Below are 24,027 nucleotides of genomic sequence, written 5' to 3'. Positions count from 1 at the left end.
CATGCAAAACTAAACAAGTTTCCCACGACACAGTGATGTTGCTGCTTTATAATATTAGTTGCCTTTAATGTGACTTTGAACGTTGAAGTGAAACATCCATTCCTGTGGAGGTGTTTGATTGGAATTTCAAGGCATTCCCAGATGTTCATACAATCTGTAGCAGCGTAAATAGCAGACCGAATCCAAGAACGCCAAATTATAAAAAATAATTCCTCACGAATAGAGTTTCCAACTTACCTTATAATTAAAAAATATATAGGAGCTCATGATTTATGGAGTGACACTCGTCTAAGCATGGTTTTCTAATGACATTATATTCTAACATAGTTCAAAATTGAATCGAGACGTATTGGTGCCAATGGGTTCCGATTTGAAACAAACAGGGGTGGGCAATAAGTGACTTTGGAATAAATTGAGTAAGCCAATTTTTGGGGATTGGCCGGTAGATGATACACACACCTGCTTCCAGGTTTGTTTTAACTGGATGGCGAACATGTGTCTGTGTGGAGTTACTTGATCTGGTCACCTCTGTGCAGTGGAACATGTGTGTTCGCAAAGAGAGGGGAAACGCCAACCCTAATCTAATGGGCATCCTTAAGGGTCCACACCCTTCTCCAAATCGGCTGGGAACTGCTTGACTTCTTGTTAATCACGCTTTACAGCTGTGGGGGGGGGGGGGGGGGGGGGGGGGTTAGGGGGATAATATTTGCACAATCCATTGCTGTTTAGCGTTTCGTTTAAATCGTATGTACTATCCACAAAAGCAGTGAGCTGAAATATTGTATTTTCCATCGCCCCGTTTCGGGCTTTAACCGAGAATGTTAGAAAGTAGTTATATCAACCCACATGTTGGCGAACACAATCTACCTGAATGGGGTGAAGCAGATGTTATCGATGGTGTAGGAAATATCACGTGGGGCAGAGTCCAGATGTGCAGGTTTGCAAACACCACGCCTCTCCAACACTTTGCACACAAAAATGGACTGAGATGGAACGCTAAATGCACTGGACAGAACCAAGGAGAGAGAATGTGAGTTTTATTTAATCGGGGGCCAGTGGCATTAGTGCCACCAGGTCGTATTTTCTCTTCTCTCCCTTTTGCTAGAGATGGTGGCTGTTTGATCCTTGGGAAAAGTATCGGATTCGGTGCCAGAAAAGGCTGAGACTAATTGATTGCTGTTTGATGGGGTATGAGGATGATAAGACGAGAGGGAGCATCATGAAGCAAGAATGTCAGCTCTGACAGCCGCACCAGCCACAAGATGCATGGATGATATGAAAGAGACAGTGGTACACTTTATAAATGTAGCGAACAGAGCCCACAACTCCAAAAGCATGTATAATTCACGTGTCACAAGCAATATTTAAAAGGATAACGGTCTTCGATTTGATTTTCTAATTAAAACGGATGCATACTCAAAACTGTGCTCGACATTCATAATAACTGTTCTGCATAGTTTCCATCATATGCCATGGGTTTATATGCATCATAAGTTAATATTGCTAAATTTTGATAAGCAGAAACTAAATACAACGAATGGTGATCAGCTGTAAAGGGATATTGGTTTCTCTGACAAATGCAAGTTATTGTTTTTACTGTTGTAACCTCAACGCTCCGAAACGAATATTATTCCATTATGGCTCATTGGTTAATGCATTTTTTCAGAGAGTAGAGACACTTCTCTTAATGGTACTTGTGTGAAGGGAATTATTGTAGTTAATTCACCACCTCCCCTCCCCGTTTTCTTCATATTTTTCGTACGGGTTTGACTGAAATGGTTCTTGCATTTCCATTGATAAGCGATGGGTTTAGTTGTTTGTGTTGTGAACGATACCACTTTTTTTTTTAAATGCAAGACACATATTTTTGACTCCCCCCCCTTCTCATTTTCCTGGCATATTCTGATTTGTCGGAGCTTCTGACGCAGGTCTTCGGAGACAATAACCAAATGCGTTCCAACAAGAATAACTAGGCGCAGGCAAAGCAGTATGCCACGTTAGAAATGTGCTGATCCTGCAATTGTAGCAAATAATGTCATTCATCAGTTTAACATTTACGGAGACGGAATATCCAGGGATCTCTTTACTTATCAAGCGCGAGATTTCTCTCATCGCCTCGGTTTATGGGTTTCGGAGTCTCCCGTCCTGGTTATATTTGCAGTTGGCATCTTCCTTTGTAAATTAAAACCCGCCCTACTCAACAATTCACAGCTTTTAAATGTTGCTCCAATATTGAAATTTGGCAAAGACCAAGGCTGTTCGGTGAATAGACACAATTGTCCTCTGCAAAGATGAACATTCTCAGCCTCTAGATGAATGCACTCCACGTCTTAAAGTGTACAGTATATCTATCTTGTGTTTATTTAGGGAGGTGCTATTTTTTGTGTTAGTATGTGAAACCGCTGGCACTATGTGATTGGCAGTCTTTGCAATCTTTATGCTCTGGTGCAAAACACAATCATGAAAAGGACGCATTAAAGGTGTGGAATAGTCAAACGGCTTGATAGAAATCCGCTTTCTTTAATGAGGAGGAGGAAAAGGAATATTCTCTTAGAAATATTGAAGCGTCTTCGCTAGCCTCCCTAGCGGCCAAACAGGCTCCACTAATTCCATACCGTCTTTACATCAAGATGCTAAAACCGCCCCAAAGATTTTGACCTAGAAATCCCTGGAGATAAGCCTGCCCCACTCCCATTTTATTTAAATGACCAATGTTAAGTGCTGAATTACGACCAGGCTTTATTGAAGTCTATCTTTACTGAGGATACGAGGTTTATTTGGGTGGGGAGGGGCATAAGTGGTGCCCCCTTTCTTAAATGCAAAATATGTACGTGCAAATCGTCGCAAATCGAAGAATTTAGATGGATAAAGATTGAATATGGCTCAAATGCTGAACATTAAATGGATACAGAATGAGCGCGAGCAGTAAGATACATGAACACTCCAGTTTCAATCAGGCCTTTGATGTTTTATCCCCACATTATTCTGAAAGTAAATCTAATAATTACTTCAATGCATTAGCTCCAAGAGACTTTCAAGCAGAAATAAAATCAAAGCAGGCTGTGTCTCAATAAAACTGCAGCGCAATGGTGTTTGTGCAGAATGACAACTTTCCGTCAGGCTCATAAGAGGCACCATTTTTATAACTATTGAAGATTGTCATCTGTGCTTGTAATGACCAGTGACAGTGAAACGCCCACATACACATTACTCGCTGCGACAGGCCCAAATTAACAAACACTGGAGGAAGGGTAGCGATGAGAAAGAATTGGTTTCTCATCAACGAACCTCCCAAATCACCGTGACACCTCAATTCTCCACATGCTAGATGCACGTGTCGGTGCTCCAACAAACGTTCAAACTGTTTGCATTACACTTCGCTCTATTATCAGATTGCCTTTTGCTTAATATCATGTTCATCCAGAAAGCAAATGCACTTCTCTAACACATTGTAACGCTGCTCATGGAGCTGGCGAATGTGTGCAATGTAAACGGATAGAATAAACAAGAGTCCTGAAGGCAGAGACAGTGCTCAGTGTGTTGACTCAGTAATTGGGGAGAAGGCAGGTTGGTTTAAACGGCGCCGTCCCTTTGTCACTGTGTAGTCTTATATCAATGAAAGTTGTCCACATCGCGTTATGTAATCTTCATCTTTTGGCAGAATGGCAATCTAACCAAAGTGTAAATTTTAGCACCGCAAAAGGCCAGCCGCACTGCAAAGAGAAGAGCGTCCTTTCTCTTTTAATTTGATGTCTGATTTCTCTACAAGTGTGCTGCAATGTGTTGAGTTTGTTGACCGTTTCCACTTTCATCCGTGAATGGAAAGGACAGATGGATTTAATAATCCACAATTTAATTTCTTATAAGAGTGTTGAACAGGAAATGCGTTCGGTTACTTTAGTGCGCTCTGTAAGACATGCATATTTATCCTTTTCCCCCTAACTGATAAATTGAGTCGTCAGCAAGGTGTTGTATTCACTTAGCATTTCCTCATCCTCACAGTTACAAATTAATTCGCTGTAATGTCCAAATAACCTAAACGAAGGCAAACCAAGAGGTGTACCGATGTGTTTTAAGTTCAGTCTGTGGAGGTTAACATTAGCAGATCTGTCGGGGTTTAAAGCATTGATTTGCACTGTGCTGTCCGATCAAACCCGGCCTGGTATAACCAGCACAGTGAGTTTCGGGCTCAGCCTTTGATCATTCAGTCACCCCCCGCCCCCTCTCTGTTCTATATGGAAAGGCTCTCGGGACGCTCGTTTCATTTGGGTTGCTGCAGGATGATTTATTGCAAACGTTCCTTTATTTGGCAGCACCAGATGTCAGACTTCAAATACCGCTATCTTCCACAGCTTAGCAGAAGAGATGGGTCTAATAGCCATGAAACCACTCCACTGGCCTTGAAGGCATTGGAAGGGTTAACATATGTATGCCTGCGCAGTTTCTTACCAATGCATGGTCAGGGCTCCACAAGTACACACATTCTTGTGCAAAGCCCAAGCAAAGCGAGGCTAGCAACGGTGCACTGCCCATTGCTTTTTATTATATATTGGTACAACTGCAGTAATGAACATAACTGGTCAGATCTGCAATATGAAATGAATATTGCATTGCTGATGGCATTTCCTCATCTTATCGACATCATTCCCTACAACATTTCTCCCTCAAACTAAAGCATTTACTGTTATGTAGCGAGGCATAGCCATAATTAAATCATCAATCGATTTGGCCACATGGTGATGTGCTTTAACATTATAATGGGTGACCTACCTGTAATACGTAAATGCAACCTCTGACATGAATGTCAGAACTGAACATTTGTTTAACTAATACCTTTTCCAATAAATAACAGGTCCACCAGCGTTACACCATTAAATGGGTATTTACATTTTCCAGATGGGGATAGTGTTCAAGTGATGTTATGTGGAGACTTCCATGACTGCAGCTTCCTCCACCTGGAAGGGACTAGGCACCAATCAGTGTTGATCTCTGGATGATTCCATTCTTCATCTGATCTATTGTTTAGTGTACTACATCACATGGGAAACAAACTAAAAACACCTTGTAATTAAGTTGCAGTTATGCTGGAGCCACTGGCCTGGGTAGTATATTCTGTGGCCTGCAATGTAATAATGCAGACCTGCCGCGTTAAGTTCTGTTTTCCAGGTCACTCATTTTTAATGTTAAAAGAGAGGTTAGCAGAACAAGCAGAGAAGTGGCAGCTATAAATGCATACTCTGAAATGTGAGATAATAGGGGAAATGGTGGCATAATGATAATGTCACCTGACTAATATTATAGAGGCTCAGGCTCTGGGGATAGGGGCCCAAATCACCATGGCAGCTGGTGACATTTGAATTCAATTATAAATCTGAAACATAAAGCTAATCTCACTAATAGTGACCATGAAACTGTAAAAACCTATCTGTGTCACTGATGTTCTTTAGGGAGGGAAATCTGCCAAATCTGTCTGGCTGCTTTATATGACTAGTGACAACAGTTGACTGTTAACTGTCCTCTGAAATGGTTGAGCAAGCCACTCAAGGTCAATTAGGGGTGGGCAACAATTGCACATTGTCAGCCTACCCATATTCCACGAAAGAAGAACACATAGAAACTTTCTCATACCAAAGAAAGGAATCCACCCAATGTTGAGGAACATGAATGATCCAAGATCTAGAAACTCAACTACATACTGGTAATTCTGGAAATGTAGGTAGATAAAGTTCTAGAACATAGCTGTACAAAGGTGACAAAATATAATGTTGTACAAGACAATGGTTAGGCTATAGATAACATACTATGTATAGTTTTGTTGCCCAGTATAGAAATGCCATCAGCCCCATAGATAATGGGCAGGATAAATGAATGGCCTTGGAAACAGAACTTAATGCAGTATTTAGTGATGATTGGGAAACAATAGTTCTGAAAGAAATAAAGATATTGGAGACCTTCTTTCACAAAATCAATAAAGACTACGGAGATTTAAAAGATGATTTTAAAATTCTGAACTGGTTTGAAAAGGTTGGGAAGCCAGTGATGAGGTGCTATGAATTTAAAAGTTACCAACGATAATTTCACATCTCTTCAAAAGTATTCAGGGGAGAAGTTAAGAGAAATTTCTTGGTGTAGAGAGTTGTTAGAGCATGGAATATTTTGCCTCAGGAAATAAACTGACATTATTGCATCTTTTCACCTCTGGCAGCACAATAGGATTTATCATCCCACTTAACCATGGTCCCAGTACTGAAAACCAACAAAAGAGAACCACAGACCTATTTTGTGAATTCTCACAAGATGCTGGCTGATCTGCATTGATTTGCTATTAGACTAATGGAATCAAAACTTGTGCTAAACCTCCCCATGATTTTTATTAAGTTGCCAATATATATATGCATATTTCGGTGAGGGTTTAGTAATTAACAGCTCAAGAATGCTTCATCAACCATTTTTGCTCCCAAAAAAGTGAGCAGGTATAAGTGTGGATCTCATTCCTTCATGCTGTTGACTGAATTAAGAGATTTTTTTTAAAAAATTGCTTAAATGGTTAATTTTTTTCTTTTCATTTCTCTTTTTTCTGTCTCTCTTGATTCAAACTTTCTTTCCATGACTTCATTTCTTTTGTTGTGGCTGATTAGACATTGAATTCAACTATTCTAACTCATCTTCCTTCTCAGTCCTCCTCCTGATAATTTCTCAATCCATCAATCTCATTGCTCCCCGTTTACATCAAGTTCCACATGCCTGTTTGCCCTTGTTGCATTGTTATTAACTCACACCTGCAGTAACAATTTGGGCAACATTTTTAAAAGTTAAATGTAGACAAACATGGCTAACTAATTGGGCCTTCTGCGGGATTGAAAATTTACAATCAAATCTTTTTGTCATTTCAAATGTGATTATATTTGTTTTACAATTCTCCCCTGGCTGCCTGTTTGTTGCCAGAATTTCAGGAGTTAAAGCCAAATGTCCCCAATGAGGTTTGTCATTTGATAACGCTTCAATTTAATAGTGAAATCTGGTTGCTTGAAAGTTCTCCTTTCTGATTGACAAGTATGAAACTAAATTGATGGAATTTCAGTGATGCCATAGTGCCAGTGTAAATAATATAAAATTCATCCCAAATAAGTATGATTCACAGACAAATAGACTGTCGAAACATTTAATCTACTGTGGTATTGACAAATCACCTCTACATTGCAAAACCAAGATTAACTGACTTGATTCAAATTCTTCGGTCTTTGGTCCAAACTGTCTCCAGCTGCAGAGTACATTATCACCATATTAATATTTACTGCCTTTGATATACTTAATGGAATGAAACGTGTGATATGTAGAAAAAAAATAGAAACAAATATTTTAGCCTCCATTTCATGAAGCAGAATCTGACAAAACTGATTGCTGATTGAGTTTCCAGGCACCTGCTAGTTAGCAGAAATGATTTTCTGTTGTCAGGAACTGGTCAGATGTGTGTGCATGGAGAAGTCAATATGTTAGTCATAAATATAAGACAGAAAAGCTGTAAGTACAAAGGAAATACCTTTTTGGACTAGCTTTTATGTAGAGTTTTCCAAGCCTCCAAGGTCTATTCCTGTGGTAATAAAATGAATGTCAGGCAAATATGTTAGATTGTAGACATTTGTGCTTTATCCTCATATTACAAAGAACATTCCTTCCATTTTTTTCTAGAAATTACTGAACTTTATAAACCTCCAGTCCATTTTCAATTTAAGCAGAATTTATTCAAAATGCTTTAATGCCTCCTCATTGCCTGTGATTCATCAGTTTGTATATTCATGGCAAGTAAATGAAGGTCAAGTGCCAATTCAGTTTTTGTATTTTCTTTCAGCATTATATTGTTGCAAAATAAATTATGTGGTTTGGATGTGGGAATATTTGAAGTAAATAGTGACAATAGGCATGAGATTGTTTCTGGGAATCCTTGTCACACCACCTCAGTTTTATATCACAACTGCAGCAATATGAAGAGAAGTTTAAAAGGTTCCTTCTGTGCTTGCATATGCAGAAGTTAATTTCCCGTTGCTGGGGAGCTCTTAGGAGCCAGTATTGATAAGTCTGGTCAGATTGATCAGGTACCACTTTCAACCGTAACTTTGCTGTTAATTATCTTTCTCTTGCAACAGGCTGCTAACTGAGCAAATGCATAAAAAGAGTTGCATACCAGTAATTTTGATATTTTATGACTCACCGAATGAATGGCCTGTGGTCTCGTTTTGCGGTACTGCATAAGGTTGGTGATAATTCTATGCATTCTTTCTCCTGAAGTAAGTGGCTAGTTAGGCTCTGATCATGCTTTTCTACTTTTCGTAAATGGGCTGGAGGGAGCTGTAACCTAAAAATGAAAGAGAATACTATTATATTGGTCCTGCCTATACTCCACACATTTGATGTCTGTCGAAGTTAATATTTCATTCTTTAAAGTCCTTTATTGCATTACAGTATATCCAACTCAGCTGTCTGCAATTTTGCTCTTTCTTTCTCGGTAAGTGTATTTGTAAAAACAAAAAGGAATTCAGACATTATTTCCTCCATCTGAGAATTCCAATAAATAACTGTTTCCTTTCTATTCTACAAAAATGGTAGGAACCTCCTCTTCATTAATACACTTTCTGTAGATAAATAACTATAATTGTTTTATGAATGAGTTCCTTAAGAATCTTGTAATCTTTTATCAGGAAACATTTTTTGTTGCTGCTTCAAAGGTTTCCTTTATTTCTACTCTAATCAAATATATTCTTTTGTGAGTTCTGCTAATGATATACTGTCACATAATCTGAACAATATTCATAACTTTCTTGAATCTGTACCAACTCAAATGGTATCCTGGGATCATATCCAAAATGAAATACTTTTGAAAATAAACCCTGCACTGCCATCCTCAGTAAAAACTGAACTATGGCAATTTATGGCCTATTACTGAAGATGTTAAAATGGAGATTCAATAAACCACAAAATATCTCAAGGGTATATTATTGACAATATATTATCAATTATTCTCATGCCATTGTATAACTTGTGAATACATTTAATTGAAAACTGTGGGGCTTTCCTTTTGAAACTTTATGATTGTGCAGGGTAAATTACACATTGAACAGGAACTTAAATTTAATGATATACACAAAATAGATTAGCCTATTGATACAGCCATGCCTCATTAAGTACAATCATACATAGCATTTTACATTAAATTATTTTCACAATTATTATATTGTGAACAGAAAACATATACTTGGTAACATTACTATTAATACTTAAATATTTTCCAGTTAAATATTTTACAATGCTTTCATTCTTTATGACTATTACCAGTTTCAGGACTCCCTTAGATATTCTCTTGGATGCACTGGTACAACAGGAAGCAGCCTTGACCATTTGTGTTGTGAACTGTTCCAGTACTGCTTCATATCAAATTATCTGGTAACTTGCATCAAGGTTATAAAACAGGACCATCTAGTAATCTGAACTGAATGTTATTTTTTTCTTCTTGTGCATTTTTCCAATCATGAAGGTAGACTTTGTAAGACAAGGCCAGACACAAAGCATTAAGTGTGTTAATGTACAGTGCATTAGAAACATCAAATTCACCATTCTTCCCTTAGTCTCACTTTCGGCTATGAAAATGGAATAAAATAATAAATCACCTGCTCTGTTCCTTTTGCTTGCGTTGAGCTTCACTGGGACAGTGTAGCAGGCCAAGGACAGAGATGTCAGCGTTCTACAAACTGCTTCATCTGGTTTTAATGTTCAATGTCCGCAGCTTGTGACTCCATTAAAAAGAAAACTGTATAATTTGTTCTGAAACACAACATCTAATCATAAATCAATCTGTGATGAAAAAAATCATCAAAATCCCCAAATGAGATAATGATTTTTAGCCAAGTTCAGCTAGAAATATAACAAAGTAGCATTTGTGATGTGGACAAGAGATTAAACTGCAACAAGTATCCCTAAACAAAGTTGTCCTATTATATATGTCTTCTAGAATCCCCATTTTCTAGTTACACATCCTAACACATAAATATCTAATATGCCAATTCCAGCAATGCCTATCTCTTATAATTATAAATTAAGTTTTTAAGCAAACAAAATATATGTTTTTTATCCATAGTTACCATGATGACCAATCTTACATGTAGATTTGATGAGTCTAAAGATGATGGTCCCCAAATGTTACTGTAGTAGACCCATGATCCCTCAGCTTCATCTTTGTCCTGACAATAAATGCTCTTGGATTTTTACATGCAGCTCAAGATTCCAAGGAGGTGTCTTAAAATCAAGCAGAACTCTGAAAATGTACATTATCTCCAATTTAGCCATACACTTGGTGGATCACATAGCCTTCTGCTCAGAAACTTAACTTGCTGGTTTGTTCTGATCTGATTACAACAGCGATGATCTGGCATCCGATCTTCATTTGTCTCAGTAAGAAGTGTTTTTTTTTCAGGATTGTGCATCTGGTATTGCATAAAGCTTTTCCTTCAATGTTAAACTTAAAAGTGAAATTCCTGAGCAGCACAACCCATTTTGAGAACCATCTACTTTAGTTTCTTGTTTCTATTCACTGCTTCTAACCGCAGTGAAATGATCCCTTGCACCATATGATTAAAATATTTCCATCGCCCACATCAACTCAAGTCTGTCATACCGAATGGCTGTGAACCTGACATAAGCATCATCTGGTGACTTGAATAATGACTTTCATTCCTCAGAACATCTTTTATTTAAACCTGTGTCATGTTGATCTGATTTTTCTCTTCGAAATTATTACATTAAAGTCACATGTCTTTAATATAACCATGCTTCCTAAATTCCATTTGGTCTTATGTTTCTCATATTCATTCATGAAATATTATTTATTGTTCTGTTATTTTTGTATTTTGTTTTTGCACCAGTGCTGTGCCTGTCAAAATCCAAACCATAGGAAGGCAGCAAACGTTTTGATGTGTTGTTAATCCAATTGGCGAAAAGCTTTGGAGTGACTCATTTCTGATTTTCATTCCTTACATGTAGAAATCTCTACTTGTGCTCTCCTGATGGTATGACTGAAATCAGGGCCTGTTTGATATGAAAAATCCTCCCCTTGAATATGTTAAGTACTCAGTTGTTGAATACGCCGTTACATTTTCGGTGTTTCTAACATCCTCATTCATGTCCTGCCTATACATACCACTTAGAACACTTGTTTTTTAATAACCATTGTACCACAAAGGATTTTAATGTTTTCTGATTTAAAACAGAAACATGAGAGCATGAATGCATGAATCCTAAGTATCCTTTTTGTTCTGAAGAAGAGTCATATGGACTGGAAACATTAACTCTGTTTTTTTTCTCCACAGATGCTGTCAGACCTGCTGAGGTTTTTCAACATTTTCTGTTTTCATGCCAGATTCCTAGCATCCCCAGTACAGGCAGTCCTCAGACGTATGACACAATTGGTTCCTGATAACCATGAAAGTCAAAACATTTTAAGTCGGAACTAAGTTTCGCAGAGGAGAAATGGTATACATGGGGAATTGGTTCCTGGACCAAGGCCGGAAATCACTCTTGCCTTGTCAATTTGCTGAAGTGACAGTTGATGCTGCACGCCTTAGCACAAGTTCCTCAGTTAGTGTGGGATATATAATGAATCCATTTCATCACTATCAGTTCCTTGAACTCCTGTGAGTCTGTGTGTATATTCAATATAACATACGCATGCAAAAGCTTTAAATTTCTGACACCAAAATCTTTGAACAGAATAAAACATTTGTTTCCAATCTAGTAAAAATGCTCAACATGTCCAGTCATACAGATTGACAGCACAGGATATTATCATTGAATCCATACAGTGCAGAAAGAGGCCATTTGGCCCATCTAGTCTGCGCTGATCTCCAAAAGACCCTACACGTCCCTGCCCTATCCCCCTAACCCCACCTAACCCTTGGACATTAAGGGCCAATCCACCTAATTTGCAGATCTTGGAACTGTGGGAGGAAACTGGAACCCCCAGAGGAAATCTATGCAGACATGAGGAGAAAGAGCAAACTCCGCACAGTCATCCAAAAAACGTTATGCGTTTAATGGAAATAAACTAAAAAACTGAGAAGTTTGTGACTCCACATGTGCTTTTCAAATTTTGCTTTATATTGATTTTATAGTAAGATATAAATTGTTACATGGAGAAATGCCAAGGTCAATCTTATCTGATAGTCACATGACGCAATAATGGAGCTGTTGATTAATTGTAGCATTCAATTTCTTACAATTAGTCTACAACAGGCCCAAACGTGAAATTAAGAAAACCCAAGTGATGCAAATATTGAAATCATATATGTTTATTACATATATCTTCAATTTGACATTAATTATAGAAACATTGTAAGCTTTTATTTAATCTAAAATATTAATGTTTTGGAATTATTCTGCCCTTGGGTAGAAACTCCTAGTTATGGGCTGTGGGAGCCATTTTTAAGTTTTGGCAGGCATTGGACAGACAGTGGGCGAGAATAATTTGGTCATCTACCTGACACCATCAGCAAGAGACTGGAACTGTTGATGACAAACTCATTTGAATCTCATTGACCAGCTACTCATGTATTTTCAGTGATGGGAAATTCACTGACTTGTTTCGATAGGTAACCAGGAATTCTGCCTCATTTCAAGTGACGTTAAGTGATGGTGGAACAAGAGCAGCTCCAAGGAAATTCAGCTCCTCTGTCTACAAGGTGATTATACAGGATAATTCTATGGTAGCCATTGACCTACAATATCATGTTTATCCATGTTTGTCAGTGACTGGTAGGACTCGAAAGAAATGTCAGAGTTCTCACGACAGTAAGCAGGAGTGGAATAAATGAATTATCTGTTGCTGAAAAGCTCTAATGTATGTAGGCTTGTACTTTTATGTGGGCACTACACGAGCAAATATTCTGTCCTCTGTCTATGTCAAGCAGGTTATTGTTGCGCTCCTCACAAAAGCTAACCAGAGTATGCCCATAGATACTGTTGTCCAGCAAGAAAGAATTCTAAGTTTTGGTAATATACTGGGCTGCACTCATGTGTCAACTCCACCCTGTGACCACCACCCTCTGCGTTCAAGAGTGGCACAATGGTTAGTATGGTCACCAAGTGGTTAGCACTGTTGGTTCACAGCGCCAGGGCACCAGGTTCGATTCCCGGCTTGGGTCATAATGCACGATCAATAACTCCCGAAGCAAGATTGTAGGACAATTGAAGGTTTTATTGAACTATGTGATTCCCCCAGCAACGCAGGTACAGAATGCAGCAGCTAGAGAAACACAGACTCTTATACTCCGCCTTACTGGGCGGAACCAGCAGGCAGGCTTCACCAATGATCTTACAGTATCAGGTACCGCCAACACCAAAGATCTTACAGCATCAGGTACCGCCAACCTATGTACCGTAATACCCCTAATACCAACTGCCACAGGTCACTATCTGTATGGAGGCTGTACGTTCTCCTTGTGTCTGCGTGGGTTTCCTCCGAGTGCTCCGATTTCCTTCCACAGTCCAAAGAGGTGCAGGTTAGGTGGATTGGTCATGCTAAATTGCTCCATAGTATCCAAAGGTTAGGGATTGCTTGGTTACGGGGATAGGGGGGAGGTCTGGGCTTAGGTAGGGTGCTCTTTCAGCGACTGGTTTAGACTCGATGGGCCGAATGGCCTCCTTCTGCACTGTAAATTTTATGATTCATGATTCATGATCAAGAAAAACCCCACTCAGCTGCCAAGTGATCACCACCAGAACATCATGCAGGTTTGTGCCACAATTGTTTGGGGACTCATTGCCCACTCCTCCTACCAGGTGGAGGCAAAACAATCTGGCCCTATTGTTTCAAAAGTGCCTCTACACCACTGTAGGCTAATAGCTTTATTTTGAATGCACAGTAACATATTTTTCTGTATTAATATGTTCTCATATTCAATTGTAGTTTTGAAAAATGATTCCTTTGAAGAATATGATTGAATAGTTTTCTCACAATGTGACTGATGTAGTTCAACAAAAAGGAAATGAAAGAAAAAGAGCAATGCCTGCAGAACATGTGCGCAGAGATTGAAGCTGCCATCTGAGGCGGAGAGACAGATTGTAATCTGCTCCTTCCAGAGTGATACTGTTGGGTGTGCGTTACTGGGTCTTGGCAGTTATATAACCAAGACATGGCTCTACACCTGCATGTCTACATGCCTGCATGGAGCTCTGGATTGCACGTCTATAAATTTATAATGGCTGAAAATCTGCCACCCATCTTATACACTGCCACCAAAGCTGAGGCCAAGTACAACAAAAAGGTATTAATTAAAGCAAGACCTATAAATTAGGGTTACAGACTATATTGGAGTGTAAAGATGGCCTTTTCAGGGCAGAGTCTCTGTCCACCTCAAATAAAGTCAGTGACATTGCAGGGTAACGAGGGAAGGTGGGGCAGCGAGGTTTGTTCATGACTGGAGGAGGGTTGTCTCCAAGACAGTGGGCTCTGCCGCCAAGGGTTCCTCTGTGGGTCACCCGGTGCCTGCTTAGGAGACACCCCTACCACAAGCCTGCAGGTATAAACTCGGCAGTTTCCCACATGGTGAGCAGCTCATCTGTCATTGGTAAATTGCCGTGGCAATACGAGACCCTTAAGTGGCCATTTAATAGTTTCAGTTAGACTCTGGATGGAAGGGCATCCTCCACATTCCCTGCTGTTGGTAAAATGTAAAATGCCAAAGGTGGTTGGAAGTCGACCGGCATGCAATCCCCAGGCACCCCTCCCTCCCCTTTGATCCATTCCCTGAGACCCAGTAACATCCTTAAATATGGGGCACTTGTACTCATATTGTTTATCTGCATAATGAAGATGGGAATGTACTGATTTTTAATAACTTTACCAAGTGTCCTTAGTGTTTGAACAAGTGTGTTCATGTTTACAACCTAGATAGAAATTTCCAGGCAAAGCTGCTGGAGTGTGTGGAGTTAACTAATTTCAAGCAGAACATCAGTAGAAGCACTACAATTAGTGTCAATATGATGCATTCGGAAAGGAAAAGGAGTATGGATTTCATTCCCAATCCCTATTGGGAATGCATATATCTGTGCATCATTGGAACTTCTGCCCTCAGAACTAGTTTTTTAAAATAGTTTATCATTAACATCATCCTGATAAAGGCATATTAATACTTTCTGTGATTTCAATAGAACCATAAAGAGTTACAGAATGGAAGGCTATTTATTTGGCCCTTAGTGTCCAACAAACTCTTTCCCATAACAGTCCATGACTAGTCCTGGCCTACTTTACTCCCAAAGCTCTTCTGCTTTAATATTTAACCACTGTTCAGTTGAGAAATACGTTAGATTCTTTGCTCACGCATTCCCTGTGCAAGATATTCCATGCCCCCAATTCTTCACCTTAATGCTTTTTCTAAATTTTAAGTTGCTGATCCCTCAGCACTGCCTCCCCTGCTGGGCAAAGTAATTTTCCCCTATTCTCCCTATTATTTCTTTCACAGTTAAAAAATAAGTCCATTAAATCTCTTAAACTACACTGCAATGATAATTGCCCCAAGGTGAAATTCTCCGCCTCATGCTGCCAACAGTGGAGTTCCCAATGAGGTGGAGAATGCAGAGGTCGCCCGGCACCGATCCGTTCCTGATGCTCCGGCCCCCATTGGTGTCGGGATCGAGATTTGCGCCCTGCACAACGTCATAAAACCCATTTGAATCCACTTAGCTGGCCGGACACCATATTGTCTGGGCCCACGTGATTCTCCAATTCTCTGGGCTGGTAATCATGTGGACGGGAATTATTGACACGGGCCAAGGGGGTATCTTTTTAAAGGAGTTGCCCCCCAAGGTCCATCTGAGGTCCACACCCCTGACAATGCAAGAGCTGCCCACCTCACCCCACCAGAGTTCCCCCATCACCCACCCCACAGAGAACCCCCAAATAAAGAGTACCCTCAGAAATCCCCAAAATAAAGGAACCCCACAGAGACCTTCTAAATAAAGGAACCTCCCAGAGACTCCCAAAGAAAAAAGACCCCCCCCCCCCCCCCCCCCCCACAGACCACGCAGAAAAGTGACCCCTGTCAGGAATCCCCCCAGAAGAGGGACTCCTTTCAGGAACTCCCCCAGAAAAGAGACCCCTGTTGGGAAACCCGCCAGAAGAGAGACCCCTGTCTGGAAGCTAGAGAGCAGTCCTGACAGAGGCAGTGAACAAAATGACTGCTTTAACGCTCACCTGGGCAATACACCTGCTGGCTATGACCCAGGAAGCAGCAACTGTCAATTCCTGGAAAGAGAAAACTAGTCAGCTGTGTTTAAACCCCCTCAGATCTTTGATCTGCAAGTCATTCATTCATATCTATGTGATATTGATTTTACGAGGCTGTGATTGACAGCTCCCACAGAAATACATAGCTGTCAGAATTGCTCCATTCACCTCCCTTCACACTTGAGTAACTCTGAATGCTCCAGCCACAATGTTTATAAACATGATTGACAGCTCCTGGACTACTTAAATTAGAGTTGGGTGCTGTCAATGTCCAGCTGACCACTTCAAAATCGCTCAAGCGTCAACATAGATGATTGGAAAGCACTTAATTCTGTTTGAAATGGCAGCTGTATAGTGGGATTCCCTAGGGAATCCCTTGCAATCCTTGCCATGCATAAATTTGCATGGCTAAAGATTGGGAATCACTTGCTGATTTGGGCTACCAGTGCAATTCAGCTCTGACTGGAGACATAGATTTTCCATTTGGAAGGCCAGCTTCATAACTATAGTTTTCTATCTTTGGCATTAATATTATGAATCTAAATTGTATATTCTTTGTTTTTAATGTCCTTTCATATTAGGACGCATAAAGCTTTGCAGTATTCTTAAAACTGTCTTTATTAATTATTGCTTTGATACTCATTGCCCCTTTTTGCACAACCCCAAATACTATTTGTCATTTAATCACTTGTCACGAATCACACTGTTGTTATCTGCAAGGTATACCAACTTGGAACACTGATTTATGGGGGTGTATAGTTTTGTTTTTCAAATGGTGTGAGGTGTCAAGTAAAATCCTAGTGACAATAAGCAGCCCACTCATTGTGTAACAATTATTAAAGACTATTTATTAAATAAAAGAAAAGACAAATACACATAAACAGGGCTATACTAAGACAATTACACACACACACAGTTTATGTAGAGCATATCCCTAGTTCTAAAATATATCCACGATCCCTGAACTCTTTAAGACTTCCCCTTTCCCCCAACAACATTCAATTTAAATAGATCCATAAGTCAAAACCAGATTATAGTTACCACACAATGCAAGGAGGCTATTCAAGTCTTGTCCTGGTCCAGTGAAGGTACATAATAAAAATTAAGAACCTTTATTAGTGTTAGAAGTAAGCTAACATTAACACTGCAATGAAGTTACTGTGAAAATCCCCTAGTCGCCACATTCCGGCGCCTGTTCGGGTACACAGAGGGAGAATTCAAAATGTCCAATTCACCTAACAGCACGTCTTTCGGGACTTGTGGGAGGAAACCCGGTGGAAACCCATGCACAGGGAGAATGTGCAGACTCCGCACAGACAGTGACCCAAGCCGGGAATCGAACCCGGAACCTTAACGCTGTGAAGCAACAGTGCTATAACCACTGTGGTACTGTGCTGCTAAACTGCCTTTATGAAGATTTCTGCACTGCCTTGGCTGTAAGACCTAGAGGCTGCTTTGAGTAAAACTGGCCTACAGGCCATGAGATGTAAACTGGCCTCCCTTGCATCTGAGGGTGCTGGTAATTATACCATTGTTCTCCTTTCATTCTGCATTCTATATATTTCAATATGTTCCCCTCTCACAATCCTTTAGTCTGGAAATTAGCATGTATATACCTCACTGACCTCGCAATTGTCTAGGTACGTTGTTCCCACTAACAGGAGATTCACGTTTGCTTCTATCTAGTTGCCTTCTAATCTCGTTACTGGGAAAGACGCATCTCATCCTGCCACTTGACTGTTTGCTGTTGCTGTCGCTAGTAATATTTCTATCTTTTGCTGGGCAGGTTGCATTCTATTATGTCTTGTTGAATTTGTGTGACTAGGTACATTCATGGCACACTATCAGACTGCACTCAAACGTTAAGGTAATTTGATTCTCTTGATCAGCTTGCCAATCAATCTCCACTCTTGTGGAGTGGGCAAATTATATATATGTGGTTTTCAGAATGGGATGAGTGTGATGAGCCTGATGATGCTTTCTACACACTTTTCTTGTGTTTGTACGTGCAATTAGTGCTCATCAGTTCTGCACCGGCAGCCTCTGCAATCTTCAATCATTTCCAAATGCACTCTTGTCTGATATTTACTCGTTCTCTCCCTTCTGAGATTCTGTTTTAATTTCCTTCCTATCAAAGTAAATAATGATTAACATTTTTAGCTAAATGAAAAATGTTCACCTGGATTTCTTTCTTTCTCTACAAAGTGAAATACCCTTTGAACCTAGTTGTCCCTTCATTCTGCCAGTCTGTAGCATGAGATATTTGCCCCAGTCACAAGAACCTTGGAAACAGTTATCTCAAGTTGATGTCAATTCCGCTGTCGATAAAATAACTTGTTAAAGATTAGGCAAAATGAATAGCTTTAGGAGAAGTTATATATCTTTTATTTACATCAAGACAATATCAAGTTGTCAAAACAAAGTACAAAATACTGGACTATAACAATTTATGCAACACTTAGTGACTAACAGCTAGACAAAACAGCAACTCGCACAATACTGCAGGTATATTACTGTAGACTGACTGCCTACATATTTTATCTCCAATATATGACTTTTCATGGGTGAATTCTCTGTTAATAAATGCTTGGATATGAATCAATTAAGAGTAACCTATTTCACTTCTAGATTCTATCGATTCATTTATACCTTAATTAAGACAAGTGTTGCTAGTGCATTTAAGAATTAAAATAATGATGCACACACTTTGCACCCAACTTTTATTTCTCATCCAGAAAACAAGCGAACACATGTGAATAGGTTCCAATAATTGGAATCAACTTATTAATCATGCAATATGGCCTCCCTGATGACAGAGTGCAGCACTGAGTCTTACATACCAGAAAGACCCTAGTGCCGATCACTAGGCTTTATTGAGTCACCTGACCTCAAAAGAGCAGTAATGATGATTGGCTTCAGTGGGGGTGACATTGATCAACAGCAGTCACACAAAATGGTCTGATAATGAATCAACTTCAAAATAAAAACTAAATTAGGGGCTGTGTAAAACAGGCTGTCAATTCGCTTTTAGCCTATTTTGTTCGAAAGTCAATGAATAATTTCATCCCCAATACCGCTAAGCAAGAGAAGGGCAAAATCATAATTCTACTTGTTATTAGTGACATCCTTTTCAACCTGCCCGATTGGGACCATGGTGGACGACAGGATTGGCCTTGAGTGTGATGCCTCCCCCCATATTGTTAAAAATAGCATGCCTGCATTTGTTGCTTGAATTCACATGTAACGAGTGGTCATGTAGGTGAGGTGCTTAGAGGTGCTAGAGCCCGTGCAAACATGTATTCATCATTAGTTAACACATTCAGAAGAAGACAGCGGAAAATTGTGGATGAAATACAAATCCAGGCTTTGTAACTGGGGAACATTTTTCATTACACTGAGCTGGTTCATAATACTTGCTCCTTCGCACACCAGAATCTGACTCATTGTCACATTGGAATTTTAACTTCTTTGTTCTCCACAAAAAAAGGAAAAGTAGCACATCTGGAGTGCTTTATATTTGGGGCTACAGCTCAATACACAATAATTATATATCACCTTTTTCAGCAAAGTGAACATCAAGGGCTGGATTTAATGGGTTGTCGGGATCCCTGCCCAACTCCCCCCCCCCCCCCCCCCCCATTGACACTCAGAAGGGTGTTAATATGTGTAAAGCAGGATAAGAGGTCCCACAATAAATCAAACGGCCAGTAGCTCTCAAGTTCCCAGTGGTGTCCCTGAGAGCAGTGACCAGTGCTGGGACTGCAACAATTCCCAACATTGAGGAGACAGATCTGGAGTGAAAGTTAAGTAGGGAAGGGGTGTTGCCAGGACCAGTCCAGGAGGTAAGTAAGGGGGTGAAGGGACTGGTGTATACACACAGAGAGGGCAGGAGTGAGCCAGAGAAATACCTGAGAGGGGACTGTCAAGAAGGTACGTCTCCCATGCCTTCCTACCATCACTGTCTGCCTCCAGCCTGACAGTGAGACTGTACACTTAGCATGGACCTCTATCCCTCTCCACTGGTTAGATTCCAGCAGCAAGAGTGATGAGCCCTCTGGTGGGTGGGCCACCCGGCACATTCCTGCCTGCTGGCAAAATTGTGAGAGGGCAGAGGTGGGTGGCAGACATGACTCCCATGGCATTTTACAAGTCCCTGTCTGGTGATCATAAAATAAAGGCCCATATTTGTATTAACCACACAAATTAAATGGACAACCTGTGCTATGGCATCTCTAAAACAAATTCTGTTCAGGTGCATGCTGATACCATATTTTCACCCATGAGGAACGATGAGAATGTAATTATATACATTGTCCATGGTTTCTAACTCCTCTGCCAATGTATCCATCTCTAATTGCATGTGGTATGAAGGAACTGAGTATCTTAAACATTAGAACAAGACAGTTGTGAGATTTTGCCAATAACAAATAAGTTTGAAAGATAATATGGAAGGTAGCTATTAATATAGCTACTAGTCAGTGTACTCTGTAACTTTTAGGAGCTCAATACTTCAGCTGTTCGACTGGAGGCCTGTTGTAACTTGAGCAGAAGTTCATCGGAATGACTTTGAAAATGCTTGAGATGTGGATGTGCCTGATCCTGGGATTTCTCGCTGAGGTCTTATAAGGGGCAGAGCCTCTCCCGCCAAGGCCCTTTTTGCGAGGATCCAAGGGCCGGCACTTCCAACACTGACAGTTCCCACTTTGCCAACCCATCAGGCCCACAGTGTCATAATCGTGAGTACACCCAGTGAAATGAAGTTCACCAGCCCTGAGAAGAGTGAAAATGGACCCCATTAAAGAGGATAGAGAAGGAACCTGGACATTTGCAGAAGAGTAAGAATTTAAAGATATGTTAGATGAATCAGAAACCTTCCCAGAGCGCTGAAAGGAGAACATGCATGGGATCTCCAGTGTCAGGAAATCTGGAGAAAAAGCTGAACATTGCTGAATAGCTGCTTCTCTTAGAGTTCTGCTGATCTCCAGTTTAAGTTATTGTGGGAGACTGGGGCAACCCTGATGGAAATTCAGGCTTAATCTATTCTACAAAGTAGGGGGGGGAAATGTAGAAAGCCTTTAAGTTGTTAACATCTTCCAACAGAGGTATTAAGAGGGTTTGAATATCATTTGCCACGTGGGTACTAATACACAATCAGCAGAAAATTCCACTGGGGTTTTCCAGGGATTGATAGGAAAATCAGTGGAAACCCTGAAAAGTGGAGCAAAGACAAACAAAGAAAGGGAAATTCACTCCAAAAAGGAATATGCCACAGATTTATGGTAACACTGTCTATTACCAATATCTATATATAACAGAAGCACACCAAGTGATTATCAGCTTCCTCAGAATGTACCTTGTTTAAGCAGCATATAAAAGAACAGACTTTGTTGCAAATAATATTAATATCAGCCCCCACACACAATACATTTCGACAAATAAACTTTTTATATTGGATGGGAGGGAGAAAGTGAACTGTGACAAGTATCAACGTTTGCAATGATTAGTACCAATATAAATAGCCATGCTAAACTTTTATTTCAATGTTAGAATTGCTCCCCAACTGCCTGCAAGAAATTTGTTATGTTTATTAATGCTTCATATTTAAATGAGTAGATCCCCTGTGATATTATTATTTTCTTTATAATCTTTATTGTCACAAGTAGGCTTACATTAACACTGCAATGACGTTATTGTGAAAAGCACCGAGTCGCCACACTCCGCCGCCTGTTCAGATACACAGAGGGAGAATTCAGAATGTCCAAATTACCTAACAGTACATCTTTCCGGACTTGTGGGAGGAAACCAGAGCACCCAGAGGAAATTCACGCAGACACGGGGAGAACATGCAGACACCGCACAGACAGTGACCCAAGCCGGGAATCGAACCTGGGACCCTGGCGCTGTGAAGCCATAGTTTCAATCACTATGCTACCGTGCTGCCCTATTCAAGGGCATCTGAGGCTGGAGCACCGTTATAAAACCTAGCTGTTGATTTGGTCTATACCTTTAAAGTCACTGCTCGAGTACATCCTGTGAGAACAGTAACTGGAACTGAGATTAGTTAGACATTGTTAACTCATTGTGAATTTCAGAATGCAGGGGATTGATTGGCTTTCTTGCATCTCCTTTTAGAAATATTGCTTTGAGCCATCATAAAGTGTGACATATTAAGACTAATGTGTGACATATGAACATATAAACATTTCAAAATTTTGACTCCTGTATTTTAATGATATCCAGAGTAACAGGTCTGGAAATCTCTCCCTAAACCTCTCTGCCTGTCTTTCCTCCTTTGGGATGTTTCACTACATTAAAGATGCTGCTTAAATGCAAGGGATCTGGTGTGCTCCATTGGCTGGATGGCTACTTGTGGTTAAGATTAATGCCAACAGTATGGGCTTGATTCTTGTTCCAGCTGAGGTAGACTTGGAAGCTGCCGCCTCACTCTGCTCCAGACAGTGGAAGGCAGTGGCAAACCACCACTGACAGAAACTGCCAAGACAAATCGCTCAGGATGAAGCATGAACAGACAATGAACCAAAGATCTCCAGAGAATGCATGGAAAGGAATAAGTGCAAACTGTTGATTTTGCGTATGATCCCATTCAGACACTGTCCAAGGCTAATGAAATACAAAGGCTGATTCTCCGCAGCCCTGTGCCAAAATTGCGTTCGATGCAGGGCGGAAAATCCACCTTCACGCCAAAATCGGGCATGGTGCCATACAGCGATCCTCAAGGACCCGAGAATCAGCGTGATTCCGGAGTATGGTGCATGGCTGGGGGCCCATTGACAGAGGCCAGCCCAGCGACCCTCAACTCCTGACCGGCCGAGTTCCTGATGGCTTGGAACTAACCACCTATTGCCGGTCGGGATGCTGGCGTGGCAGCTGTGGACTCAGTACGTGGTCGCCCTGGTGGGGGTGGAGAGATCGGACACCGGGAGGGGGTCTTATAGGTTCCGCACTGTTAGATACTCGGGCACGTGGCCGATCGGGGGGGGGGGGGGTCTAATTTTTGTGTGTGACTCCGCGGTCTGAGTCCGCCATGGAGCTAGGCCCGGTCGCTGGAGGCCGCCGCCGTGCGCATGCGCGGACTTCGAACCTGAAGTGCGGGGGCCCGTATCTGCAGCTAAAGCTGTGTGAATCAGTCCAGGTCCCTGCTAGCCCCCTGCAGGCATTGAAATCTTTTTTCCAAGAATCTCTGGAGTAAAACTCCAGCTTTTTTACGCCGGCATGGGGACATGGTCCCATTTTGGGAGAATCCAGCCCAGAGAACGTGATATAGATTTTATAAAAGATTAGGAGGGGTTATTGGGTTACCGGGATAGGGTGGAAGTAAGGGCTTAAGTGGGTCAGTGCAGATCCTTCTGCACTGTATGTTCTATGATCCCATTATGGAGTCTCACACACTGGGAATATTTGATGGCAATTTTGGCATGGGGATCAGGACAGAAAATATTTCCAGCCGACTGATAATTTTACCTGAATTCCCAATAAGTACTTCCACCATGTGGAGCTCTGTATCAGGAGATGGAATTCATGAATTTACTCTTGTTTCTCTGAAGTCACATGACAGACTGCCTGATAACTTTCTAAAACTAATTGGTGTTAATTTTTCAGTGATATCAAATCATTACAAGGACACTTCCTGTTGATTCCCTTATTTCCAATTCATTTTACTTTGTTATTCTCATTTTTGATCCATGGATATTTAATAGACAAATTCCTTTATGTCGAGCAGAGGAATTGAGGAACTC

At 40.6% G+C, this 24,027-nt stretch overlaps 1 long non-coding RNA gene across 2 annotated transcripts; it reads left to right on the top strand.

Annotated features, from left to right (window-relative positions):
* Positions 1 to 886: 886 nt before the first annotated feature.
* On the top strand, positions 887 to 23,175 carry LOC140425185 (uncharacterized). 2 transcript variants are annotated; one of them, XR_011947779.1, is made up of 5 exons: positions 887 to 1,030; positions 8,145 to 8,251; positions 10,267 to 10,443; positions 11,358 to 12,725; positions 21,934 to 23,175. It is a non-coding gene; the product is annotated as an uncharacterized lncRNA (long non-coding RNA). The 2 variants fall into 2 exon arrangements; XR_011947780.1 differs by lacking the exon at positions 10,267 to 10,443.
* The last annotated feature ends 852 nt before the right edge of the window (positions 23,176 to 24,027 follow it).

Source organism: Scyliorhinus torazame, chromosome 6 (genome assembly GCF_047496885.1).
Source record: "Scyliorhinus torazame isolate Kashiwa2021f chromosome 6, sScyTor2.1, whole genome shotgun sequence".
Lineage (NCBI taxonomy): Eukaryota > Metazoa > Chordata > Chondrichthyes > Carcharhiniformes > Scyliorhinidae > Scyliorhinus > Scyliorhinus torazame.
The sequence above is the reverse complement of the archived record's forward strand: the minus strand, read 5'-3'. Positions and strand labels throughout refer to the sequence as shown.